We start from the raw sequence: 12,278 nt of genomic DNA, 5'->3' as shown, positions 1-12,278 counted from the left end.
GACCTCTTCATACAGTCATACAGCACGTGAAGAAAGGGAAGTGACACTGAAATGTTTTCAAAATATGGAGCTACGAGGGGTGTTCATTAAAGATTTCCCCTGACCCACTTAGGGTTATCATATTTGGTTGAAATTTCACATGTGTAATGATACATGTATCTATGTGTTATGTCTGAATTTGCAGCACCGAACTATTAATCTTACTACTTTTACAGGTGTTATGATCGAGTAGGGTGTGACAATGGAGCCAGTAGAATACCGAGCAGTGATTAGGTTTTTATATTTGAAAGGTCGCACACCAAAAGAAACTTTAAATGAAATGAAAGCAACTTATGGGGAAGATGCCCCATCATATGACGTTGTTAAACACTGGCACCGCCAGTTCAAGTGTGGTCAGACATCTGTGGAAACAGCTGCCATTCCTGGTTGCCCCCATTAACCCATTGATGAGGACACTATCCATCAAGTGGAGACCGCCATTTTGGCAGACCGACGTATAACTGTTCGCCAGTTAGCACAAGATGTCAAGATCAGTGTAGGGTCTGTGGAAAAAATCATCCATGACAATTTGAACATGCATAAGGTGTCTGCACGATGGATTCCCAGGTTGCTCACACCTTTCCAAAAGCAGGAACGAGTCAATTGCTCAAAGGATCTTTTGGACATGTGCCCAAAAAAACAGGCAAACTTTTTTGACAGACTTATCACACAGGAAGAAACATAGGTCCATCACTATGATCCTGAGACTAAAGTTCAGTCGATGCAATGGAAGCATGTGGAATCACCACCCCCAAAGAAGGCACGTGTCCAACCCTCTGCAGGCAAGTTCATTCTCACGGTGTTTTGGGACCAGCACGGAGTAGTGATGATGGATTTCTTGGCAAAGGGTACAACAATTACAGGAGCTTTTTTATGCTTCACTGCTGCGGAAAGACAATGCTCCAGTACACAACTCTCATGTTGCCCAGACAGAAGCGCGGTCCTGTGGCTATGAAATCCTTCCACATCCTCCTTACTCTCCTGACCTTGCACCATCTGACTTCCACCTCTTTCCAACCATGAAGTCATTTTTGAAGGGAAAACGTTTCACAGATGATGAAACACTGAGTGGAAAAAAGTTTAATAACGTGATCCTATATTGACGAAGTACCCAAAGAATCGTCCACAGTTTCACTTTGTTTTCAAATAGTATGCATAATCAAAACGGCACAAGCTGGCAAAACACTAACTGGTTAATCAGCTGTTAATTGAAGGTAAGTCTTATCCTTGAATCTCTCGGCTATTGATATAGATAAATATCGATCTTGTTTGGCAGTACACAAAATTTTCTATCAACTTCTTTTTTGTAATAAATAGCAAGCAATAAGCAAAAAAAGCAAACTTAGGGGCGGGCAGCTCTAACGGTAGTTTCAGATGTGTGTAGGATTTTTTTTCAAGCGTAACTCATTAATTGTTCAACATTTTGTTGTGAATCTCCACAGTCACATCAATCAAGTGATGAAATTGTGCCTTTTTTCGATGACATGGTTTCCTTATACTTTTCATTAAAAGTCTTTCAATATTATGGGTAACTGCAGAATAGAACATCATTGTTTGAATTCTTATAGCTTGCAGCAAAAGTTTAAATCATATTCGTCCAAATTTGCAGACCAAATGGTGGCCCCAATGAAAACAAAATCGCACTTATTCTTTCTTACGTGTTCCCGAGTGAGGTGTTCAACTCTAGGATTGCTCTATGCACACAAAAATCAAGAAGAAGGATGTGTGTGATATGTGTAATGAACATTTATGAAAGAAAACATTAATTCCTGGTGAAAAATTAATTTCATCTGCCACTTAATGTTTTAATGCTTCTTACCAATGCTATTGATATAATAGTATTACTTTTCATTTGATGTAACCATTATTTGTTATTCATAAATGAAATTCAAAATTATGAAAGAGGGGGTCAATTTTCATTTTTTTTTATCACAGTTTGAAATAACCATGGTCTACCATGGCCATGTCTTATATAGATGACCATGGCCTACCATCGTTTTGTTGAGATGACCATGGTCTACCATGGTTTTGTTAAAGATGACCATGGTCTACCATGGATTTGTCTTAGATGACCATGGTCTACCATGGTAAAATCTTCAATGACCATGGTCTACTATGGTTTCTATTGACCATGGTCTCAAGTGACCATGGTGTGCCATGGTAAGAAATAAAAGTGACCACGGTTTAGCATAGTTTACCATGTGATACCATGGTAATACTATAACCAGGGTATTTTGGAAAAGGGTTTTTATATTTACTTAAATGTAGTTTTACTAAATTGAGTGATAGAGATAACATTTTCATTAGTACAATGAAATTAGCAGAATCTGGTCTTGCAATATAAGTATCAGAGGGGAAATGAATGGATGGAACAAACTGTCTGTCTTGAAATGATCGAATATTTCTCACTACTACTGCTTGATTGGAATGTCTGATTAACATGATTAAGCATCTTTAAGACGCTTTCCAGTCTGACAGAGTGTTGGATTTTTGTCATAAAGAGGTTGAATTATGAGTATGTTATTAAGAGTTTATCGGTTGACCAATGAGTTAGGAAATTAGCTGAAGGTTTGGTTTAGAAGGGCTTGATAGAAGAACTGATTGGAACGGAAATTGGGGTTCATATGGAGGTGAGCGTTAGGACTCATTTTCACATGACGTCAAATACTATTTCGGGGTGAGGAGCAAAAATTATCATGGATAGTATTTAGGGAGTTGTCCGAGAGTGGTGCGGGGAGTCGGGAGGAGACAGCTGAACAGAAAGGTTCACTGTGGTTTTGGGATCCCGAGTCAGAAAAGAAGTAGAGGTAACGTTCATCAGAAAAACCATCAGGCTCTTCAACCATCATATAGGTATGTGTTGTATTTATATCAGGCAACAACAAGAACTAATCTGAGGACCACGTATACATATTTATGATTAATTCTATCATAAATAAAAAGAGGCTGGAGCAAACCATCGGACTTGTGATTTTCAAGAGAGCTACATCATCCCTAGAACCAAGGAGTAGTTGATAGGTAGAAGTGACCATAGGTAGAAGGGTAAAGTACCCGGAACCTAAGGTTACAATACCATGGTATTCCATTGTAAACCTTGGTGACCATGGTATACCATGGTGCGCATTTCAGCTGGGGCTACGCGAGTTATGCCCCTTTGTAACAGACAGTTTGTTCCATCTGACACAGTGTAGAATGTATGATCATGTTAATTTAGTTATGGTATGTAACTATGTTCTTCTTGATTGTGAGGGCGGCCGGGTAGCCTAATGGTTAAACTGTTCGCTCGTAACGCCGAAGACCTGGGTTCGATTACCAACATGGGTACAATGTGTGAGGCCCATTTCTGGTGTTCCCCGCCGTGTTGCTGGAATATTGCGTAAAGCGGCGTAAAACCATACTCGCTCACTCACTCTTGATTGTGATGTCATATATAGTGATTTTGACACAAAAGGGTGTATATAAGTCAGTGACTTGGAATCCTGGAAACGTAATAAGTCAATGGCAAAAGTCAATAAGTCAGTATTGCGGGGCATGTAGCAAACGTGACGCCTTTAAAAATAAAACCATATAAAAGCTGCAAAATGTATTTGTTCAAGCAGCATGTTTAAAAATTAAGGCAAATACTGTCCATCTGTCAGTGTGGGTTACTGCAGTAAAAATTCAAAGTTAAATGAGTACTTTTAAAAAATTGGGCATAGCTTCCTCCCACCTAGCTATCAGCCAGGTCTGGGGGCAATACTACCTAAAAATTCACCCCATCCCCCAATTACAATGACAACTGTCACAAGCGTTCAATGTCTGACCCTTTCCCCATGTTAAAGCATATTTTAAAAAACCTTACCGTGTACTTGCTTACCTTTTATTGAAAAAACAAGACAGCATTGCCAACAGAAGACATTAATACAACATATAATATCATCGTGTCATGAACAATAATAAAAGCATGGTGCTTAAAACACTGATCAAAAACAGGACAATATTTATACTGTACATACTCAGAATGACATAAAACTTTATGAGAACATTTCATTGGTCACTAACATGTAAGTAGGAATAACCCTTACCATTTATTTTTTAATCATTTATAAAAGCTTGCGATGCTTTGCTCAGTATTTCTATCTGTCAAAAGTCTGACTACTTAAACAAACCATCTGTCAAATTGAAATTTTATCGGCCGATGACTGATGGCCATCTGAAACCCTGATGTACATGTTTTTAATGTTGTCATTGTAATGCCAGTTAGACTGAGTAGTCTTTTGTGGCTGAGGATTTAGTAAAGATTTCATGTTTTGAACGACAGTCACATGGGCGGATACAGAGGGGGGGGTGCGGGGGTTCTGTATAAATTACCACCAAAGACAATAAATAGATCTGAATTGTGCACCCCCCCTTTTCAAAAAAGCTGTATCTGCCCATGAGTCATCATTGTTGTAATTATTGACTACTGATTTTAGACAGTAGTCACAACCTTACTGACCCTCTGATGGTGTATGAAACTGAGATAGCGTGGCCAATTGGGTCAGGTGGCTTCCCGTAAATAGGATAGTATTCATTCATAGCAGTTTCAACATCATTAACAGTTTAAATTGAATGATTTTGCCTGCAAAGCTCTTCATTTATAAAATCAAGCCTCTGGGTTCTTGTCCGAGTACAGTCAGACTGGGCAGTTTCAAGTTGTTCTAAAGCCTTATCATGCCTTTTACGTTCTTCTGTCAATTCTCTTGCGTTTGATATTCTCATTGTAGAGAATAAAAATTACTCCATGAAAAGGCTAGAGTACTAACAATAGCACCACCGACGATCATTGTAACTGATGACATTCAAATGTTTTATTACTTCATTATGTCTTGATTAGCATATCTTCAGTAGCCATAGCTAGACCTACATCTAGGACAATCATACTAATATCATAGCCATTAAAATCTTGCTTAGGTGCTGGTTCTTTAGTAATCAGTTTACTGATCTGAGCATAGCCTATAGCTTAGGCACTGGCAACCACTGAATGATGTGCTGCATTTACCACATTTGCCATCTGTAATTTTCCTTTATAACATAGCATTGGGTTTTATCTTGGGATTTGTTTCTTCTTGGACTGCTGGTGGTGTTTTCTCTCCATACTGCTGCAAAAGCATCTAGTGCAGCTCATGGGGCCCATTTTGTAACCCATTCAGTATTTGAAATATGTTCAGTATTTGAATTGCATTCACTGTGTAACTAGTAACAGTTTTGTCATAATAGCAGCAGCCCCTTTTTTACCCCCTGCTTCTTTCTTAGGGTCCACCCTAAGTCACTTAGTCACTCTCTCCACTCTCACAACTTATGGTGCTTCTGCATCCACTTGTGTTTCTGCTTTCATTATTATTAGGTGGGCACTTATGTTTAAATTGACAATATTATAGTGCCAGTAAATGGTGCTATGAACATTCCATATCTGTGGTAAAGCCGACTGCTTATTACACTTAAAGCATGTCGAACAAATGGGTCTTCCTCACGAGTTTCACGTACCGTATATCGCTGTGTATAAGGCGAGTTTTTCGTACCTAAAATGAGGGGGTTAAGAAAGGGGGTCGTCTTATACACAGAGTCGGAGATCTCACATTTATTTCCACTGGCGATGTCAACCGGCGTCCGATAGCCAGCCCAGCATTTGACAAAAAAACTTCGCATTTCGTCCTAAATAACTGTTCCAATAACTATTTCCATACATAAACATGATTTGGGGAGTAGTGCACTTTACCGGGCGCACTTTTTCAGATCCAATTAGCGCTGTGGGGGCTCGAACGCGCTTCGCCGGCTCACCGGCTCTGCTAATTAATGCGTTAATTAGCCTACGCTCTACCACTGGACCACAGGCGCTATCACATGTAATCAGTGCTCGTTTAACAGGTCATTAGAATCCCCACTGACATGCATGCGTAATTCAGTAAACAATGAATTGCGCATGCGTGTGACGTCACTGCCCGCTCTCCAATTCATCTTTTCTTGAAACCACACCCGCAATTGTTTATGTCAACATGACCGACCAATGGGATTAACTGGATTAACGCTTGAAAAGGTAAGAATTTATGGCTAACCCTTGCCCAAACCCACTGACCCTAATGACCGAAAAGGGGTTTTGGATCGTAAAGACGTGTAAGTTTCCCTAAGACCGAAAACGGGTGTTGGATCGTAAAGACGTGTAAGTTTCCCTAAGACCAAAAAACGGGTGTTGGATCGTAAAGTTGTGTAAGTTTCCCTAAGACCTAGAACGGGTGTTTGATCGTAAAGATGTGTAAGTTTCCCTAAGACCGAGAACGGGTGTTTGATTGTAAAGATGTGTAAGTTTCCCTAAGACCGAAAACGGGTGTTGGATCGTGAAGCGAGAGTCACCAGAGCGTGAGGCACGGTAACGGTATAACGAGACAGCGGTGGCACTATAGCGCGGTAATTGAGCGGATGGTAGAGCTCGGGCTGCGCCCAGTAAACTGCATTGTTGCCATGATTTGTATCTCTTTTCCTTGCGTAAAGTTTAATAATTTCTGCAAATAAAGTTGAAATGACCCTTGCCTCCATGCAGATTGTCAAACCACCTGACACGGTAAAACAATCAACATCCGTGAGTAGAGAGCCGGAAGTACCAGTAAGCATTTGCATATTGCACATGTGACGTAACATGTGATAACCGGTGAAGCTGAAATCAATTCCCTCTGTTTTTACAGTTGTATTAACAAGTGTTGGAGACGGAGTGTACAGGTGATTGTGGAATAAACACGCTGAATGTGAAGCAAACATAAGCCTAGTTAGTTACAACATAGTTAATTGGCGATTAAATTACTCACCATTGTCTCTTATATGTTATTACTTCATAAATGAATTTTATTTTACGGGCACCAATTTGGTGTCGTACCGTGTAAACACAAAATGGCGACGTGTGCTGGAGTTACACACGCGACCTATCATTGTAGAAAAAAACAATGCAAGATAAACATATTTTTATTGCATATATAAGGTTTGTGTGCGCACTTGTGATGTGCTTCATTCCAGGTCGCCTTATACACGGAGTATAGGATTTGGGGTTGATTTTGAAGGCGTGTACAGGGGAGTCGTCTTATACGTGGGGTCGCCTTATACACAGCAATATACGGTAGATACAGATGATTTTCTGGCGGGATAGAAAGAAACATAGTCTATAGTTGTAACATAGCTGAACCTATTGTTTTAATCATTGTACTCCTAGTCTCAACTCATATCATGCAAATAGTTTTTTCATTTCTTCATTGGGCATCTTATCAATTGTTTCAGTGGTACAATTTTCCCCTAAGTATTGGGTACATCTCCCACCACCTGCACAAGCCGCATGTCTTACTCTATATACAGGCACATATATATATATATATATATATATATGTATATATATGTTCTCTGCCTAATAGCATTTATTCACCTGATGAAGGAATAAGTATACACTCCGAAACATTGTGTTCGTCATAATAAAGAAGTTGACATCCATAAATTCTCTTCAAATGCCTTTCAAAGATTTTCTCTATGTTGTTCTATTGATTTATCCACTATAGGTTCTGTACTGGACTCATCTCAGAGCAGTTGTTCAGGAAGTTCATCGCATTTCATCTTTTTCATGTAATACACTAGCTGATATTTAAGTCTAAAATAATAAAATGTGAAACATCGAATACAACCAGATTTGAAAAGAAATAGTATTTATTGTGTACACAAATGGTTGTAAGTGTTCAATTTGCTAAGCAGTTTGCAACATTTTCCTAAGCAGTTACTACCTTTTGCTTAGCAGTACCTACATTTGGCTAAACAGTTGCTACATTTTGCTTAGTAGTTTGCTATTTTTTGCTGATCAGTTGCTACGTTTTGCAAAGCAGTTTGCTACATTTTGCTTAGTAATTGCATAAGCAGCTGTTGGTTAGTTTTTTAGATGAATCCTTGCAATGAAACAGTTGAGATCTTTCAGGACTGAGTAGTATTTTGGAGTAAGCACCCAAACACTATGTTCCATATGTCGACCCGAGAATGCTAAATAAGAAAGCATATCTTTCTTTTTGGTAAGTTCTTTACTCGCACTGCAGTCGTCTATAATAAAATGGGTTGGTTCTCCTTTGAATTTGTCATGGCCCACTCATAGACAGTCTTGGAAACGTTCACCTGGATTAACTTTGTCCACCTCAAGATCCTTCATTACCCAATCCCTTGATAGGTATATGTTATTTACGTTTATAGTTGGGCACAGCAAAATAATACAGTAAACTACGGTTATAACGAACTCAAAGGGACCACTAATTGTAATTCGTTATAACCGTAGTTCGTTATAAGCATATGTACAACATCTATATAGAAAAGGGACGGCACCAAGAAACAGTTCGTTATATCCGACAGTTTGTTATAAGCGTGTTCGTTATAAACGTTGTTTACTGTATGTGTGAAATGTTTTAAATAATGGCCTTGTAGCTGTTTTTCCACAACCTGTTTGACAACAGATGATAGCACAGTGAGGTTTGTTTCTTAATAGCCATTTCAGGCTTCTTTGTTTTCAGCATTGTGACTACCTCACTTGCTTTCTCTATTCTCCGACCACTGCCGTGTAGTTTGTCATCACCTATGGTTCATTTGTCCAGCCATAGAGCATACTTCGAGGTAAGGAATTCAGCCAGTGATACTTCTGCCATGTCTTTTGTGATCGTGTTAACCACACAGAAGTGATGTAGAGTTTCATGGTAGTCATGTATTTTCGACTTACTCCATTCTTCTCTGGAAGCTTCTTTGTATACCATTGGATAATTTACAGCAGTTTTGTGCATCAGCTGTGGAGGAATCCTTGTACATTTCACTCCTTGAGAACCCAAAATGATCCAATAACACTTGAGAGAATCATTCTCCCACTCACTCAGTTTCTCCTCTACCAATAGTCTCAGGCACAACACACGCATACTGGTCATGAGTTGTTTGTCTGGAAACCTAAAGAAATCACAAAATAATGTTAGCATAAAATTCTTCTGGTGAGAAGGAAACTTACTCATAAACTTTTAATTACATTTGAAAAGAATTAAACAGATTTCAATTACTTAATTGTTTACAATATTGAAGGCATGATTAATTGTAGAAATAATCTTTCAACTCTGCCTGATAAGCGCAATATTTTTTGTGTGTAAATAGTAATAACCTTTTGATTATTTTGCCTGCACTTACTTACAACTAAAAAAAATTTTTTGTTGCAAATTCATCATTAACAGATTCATCTTTGACAATGTAATTAAACATCAGAATCCTTTATGAATATACAAAAAGCAAAGTGAAGGAGAGAAAGATTAAGTTATTTTCAATTACATGTGTGTTTCCTCGAAATTCAGGTATTTCACTTAAATCAGTTGTGACTAATTCAGTTGTTTCTAAACACAACCTGAAAGATACAATTTTAACGTCTTTGCGCTTGAGAGTTATGGCTTCATGATGGACTGCAAGATGTCCATGAGTGCATATGTTGTGTAAATGAAGAAGACTTCACCCATCCTCTTCTTCAAGCCCTTGGAATTTGCATCCATCACTGTAATAGCAAGTCAAGCATTCTGCCACCCAAAGCTGATGGAAACTAAGCCATCTCATTTGATGGACCTCTTGAGAAATAGCGGCAGGGCTTTCAATCCGGTTTGTGAACTGCAGTCTGCTTGTCATATCTCAGTGGAGACTTCTTGAAGTTGAACAGAGAATCAAGTATCTGTTGTAAGGATTTCATTCCCCCAAATATATTAAAATCATTTTAACATGTTCAAATTGAAAGACTACTTTTCACACAAAACACATTGATCGGTTTGTAAATTAAGTCACTCTGGCTGAAACCCATTTAATAGCTCCAAGAACAGCAATGAATAAGAAAGCTTTTCATTGCCGTAGCCAGTCGGGCAGTTGCCCCCCCCCCCCCCCCCTGGATTTTTTATAGAAAACAGTTTTATTTGAATCATGAAAATACAAGTTGGGGACAAGTGATAATTGTACAAATATATGCCACCCTGTCAAAAAAAGTTAACTACGGCCTTGGTAACAATGGCTGACAGACTACGATCTAAAGCCAGATCTCAATCAACATGAAGGGTTAAGCAGGATACGACCTCTGACCTGAATGAAAACAACAATGGCAACGATGGTGGCAAAGCATCTAGCCCAGCTTCCTCTCACAGGAAGCTCCCCATATTTGACAGCAACTGATATTCGACAACGTCTGACAGACATGGGTGTCAATTTGCCCACTTCCTGGTCCAGACGGACATTAAGGCAGCTCTACAATGAAATCTGAGGGTGATGACAGGAACCAACAACACGGTCACCACCGCTAGGATCTCTCAACCAGCTCCAGTCAGTCAAGATCAAGACAGTGATGTGCCACTACAGAGAGACAATTCACAGGATTTTTCTCAAGGCATCAAGGCATTTGGAATGTACAAAGATTTGTGCAGTAACAACAAAACAATAGGATTCATGACAATATCTATTAATAACATTGGCAATATATTAGGGGCTACTCGGTTGCTACATAAAAAAAGACATACCCTGCGGGTATGAATGAAAAGGTAAGGGTCGTGCCGACCTGATTGAATGAATGCTAGTTACCCTGCGGGTAATGAACAAGTCCTGAGACCGTGCCGGCCCTGGACTGTAAATTTGGAAGAAAGGTACTTTGGGGGCAACAAGACATTCCTATGCAATATGCAGGGTGTGGAATGACTTGTGAAGGCCAGCCCCTCGGTTGCTACATAAAAAGACATAGCTGCAGGTATGATGAAAAACATGACTTGTGAAGCCCTTATGCTTAAATAAATATATGAAACCAAATAGCCCAAGGGTGGAGACAGAGGATGGACGGAGGGTATCGCTGCAGCTGGTATAAACAATGACAGAAATAGGTAAACGATATCAAGGCTGTTGGGGTTAATATAAGAAAACATTGTGACGTCATAGTTCTGGGCATGAGAAGAGGATAAAATGGTGCATTGTGGGATAGGTTCAATGTAACATGATACAGAGTATTTTTTACATGAGGGGAGTTGGAAGTAAGCTGGGAATTACTATGGAGAATAAGTGATATGTATACGTAAGTGGATATTGAGCAAATATATTTATGGCAGGACATGGCACTGGGAACGTCGTGAAGCTAGGAACATGGGGAAATTTAGAAAATATATGTTATCACTGCACAAACAAAAATATAGAATGTACATCATATACTGTGCTGGCAATGCAGAGAAACAAGTCAACTTGACAGCCATGAACAGACAGTGATTGATTTGGCCACTCAGTATGGTGGGACAGCCCACTATGATTACCACAGGTTGTTCATGGCAAGAGTGGCAGCCTTTTCTGAGGAAGGCACCGGCATTAGGTGGGACATACCCGATCAGAGACTGTGGACAAGAGTTTCATCTGGCCTCCGATCTCGTGCTTGTAATGTTTGCCATAGCATTACCCACAACTCAGAATTGTGTCCCAATGTGGCAGACCCCAACAGATGACCACTTATAAGACCTTGGACTCATAACAACAACAGATCAATCAACAATCATCAGACCTACTCAAGGGGCCGTCCACGTGTTATGAATCAGGGACGAGAAGTATGTAACAAATTGGATGTACCCGACACAACTGCCGATTCTTACACGTTTGTAGGAAGTGTCAAGGCACTTCACATGGACAAACCAAATGCCACGGCCACAGCAGTAGCAAGAAAGACAAGAACTGACTACCAGCCCCAGCGACGTCCCAATATCCATTACAACCAATCAATGTTACAAACTTGCAACTTGAACTTTCTTCTCATCCAGACAGGAACTTCGTAAATTTTCTGATTCACGGCTTAGAGGATGTTTTTTTTTCCCCTTGCTAAATTCTTTGCCCCAAGACACTGTTGAATGTAGAAACAACCTGTCAGCACGCAAGGCCCCAGATGTCGTCACTAAGGCAGTGGAAACAGAAGTCACAAGGGGTTATGTGATTGGACCCTTTTGGTACACCACCATAGAGTCAGTCCTCTAGGTGTCGCTGAAGGGAAATATTAAAAAAAGAAGAGACTCATTCTGGACCTATTAGCACCTCATGACAGCGAGTCAGTCCCTAGTATCAATGAACTTATCGATAAAGAGACATGCTCTCTCTAATATGTGACTATTGACCATGCCATACACAGTATTAAAACCCTAGGGCAGGGGGCCAAAATGTGTAAAGCAGACATCACAGATGCCTTCAAG

The 12,278-nt window shown here is 39.6% G+C and overlaps 1 protein-coding gene across 6 annotated transcripts in view; it reads left to right on the top strand.

Moving 5' to 3' along the window:
* Positions 1–12,278, top strand: part of LOC124125318 (ubiquitin domain-containing protein UBFD1-like) — a 257,619-nt gene that overhangs the window by 214,282 nt on the left and 31,059 nt on the right. The window contains exon 7 of one of the 6 annotated variants that reach the window (XR_007220282.1): positions 8,580–8,679. The exons of the other annotated variants lie outside the window; for them this stretch is intronic. The gene's annotated coding sequence lies outside the window, so the exon portion shown is untranslated. The remainder of the gene's footprint in view (positions 1–8,579; positions 8,680–12,278) is intronic. 6 annotated transcript variants of the gene reach the window in all.

The sequence above is a fragment of the Haliotis rufescens genome, unplaced genomic scaffold (genome assembly GCF_023055435.1).
Source record: "Haliotis rufescens isolate VD_foot unplaced genomic scaffold, xgHalRufe1.0.p SCAF_124, whole genome shotgun sequence".
NCBI lineage: Eukaryota > Metazoa > Mollusca > Gastropoda > Lepetellida > Haliotidae > Haliotis > Haliotis rufescens.
This window is presented reverse-complemented; position numbering and strand designations above follow the sequence as displayed.